Genomic DNA, 1,321 nt, shown 5'->3' with positions numbered 1-1,321 from the left:
GAAGAACATCTGTATCAAGAATCCGGCCCGGCATCAAAGCCTCAACTGCATGACAAGTGACTTAGCTCTGCCTCAAGCCTTATATACAGACTTTTTAACTACTGTGTACCTTAACAGAACTGGTATATTCTTATCCGTGTTACTGACTCTGTTCTATCCTCTGTATCTCTTGCATTCACATACATATATTTGTATACACACTCTTCTGTTTACATGACGGCCTGTCTTATATTGTGTTTTAATATGTCGCATTCACACTCACACACAGACATACAGTTTAATGCTCCAATAAATCTTACTGTTATTCATCTTTATCGGTTGCATTTCTATCCTTACCTTACTGGCACTCCTTCGCATTTCATATGCGAATTCTCTATGTTATAGTATTATAACATAATATTATATTCTTGTGTCAACCGTGCAACACTTTAAAAGGAGCCTGTTTTCCATTCATCACCATTTCTCCTTTGGTTTGCACGGTTGTTCTACAACCTTAACACATACTGATACACACTTAACCACTACACACCTTTTTATTCATAGCTATATTTTTTTTAATTCTATCTGAAGTTCATCCTAAAGAACATATGTAGGTAGGGCAGTTCGTGGTACAATGCAATATTTTAAAAAGAACCTTTGTAGGTACAGTGTATTACCATTTTATTTCTTGAAATTTTCACTAAACATAGACAGTTTAATTCTTGTTCAACATCTTGACGAAAGTAAATAGATGACTCATCTACGTACTTTGATCTTCACAAGGAGCCCCCTCAACTGCGTAGGCTCCCTGCGGCCGCAGGGGTTGCAGGGGCTTGGCGACAGCCTTGGATGTCGTGTGTTAGCGCGTACTCAACAGAAGCACAACACTGGAAGCTGTGATAATAGAAAATGTGGGTCAACATACAAACCTTCACCAGGGAACAAAAAATAAATAAATAAACCAGTCTGGGGGGTACAAACAAGTGTGTGGAAAACGAATATGGAAACAAAATGCGCGCTGACGACCCTGGAGGGTGGAAGAGGGGACTTTCAGAAAATTCACAAGATCCGATCCGATTTTTCCATCATAAATTCGGGTAAAATAGATATATATTGATTTTTTATTTTACGGAATACCACGTTTTTGGTTATGGAGGATCTGATTCTGAAAAAAAAAAACAAATTTCAAAAATCGCATTTTCAAAATTTCGTTGTTATCGCAGTTTTGCGAGATTTGGCTGTTATTTCTAGCATGTGGATAGCCTGCTTGAAGACCTGCGGGTATTTTTTTTTTTTTCTTGTTGAAAAATTGAAATTTTACAAACAAATTTTTTTCAGAATC

Source organism: Octopus bimaculoides, chromosome 17, assembly GCF_001194135.2.
Source record: "Octopus bimaculoides isolate UCB-OBI-ISO-001 chromosome 17, ASM119413v2, whole genome shotgun sequence".
Lineage (NCBI taxonomy): Eukaryota > Metazoa > Mollusca > Cephalopoda > Octopoda > Octopodidae > Octopus > Octopus bimaculoides.
This window is presented reverse-complemented; position numbering follows the sequence as displayed.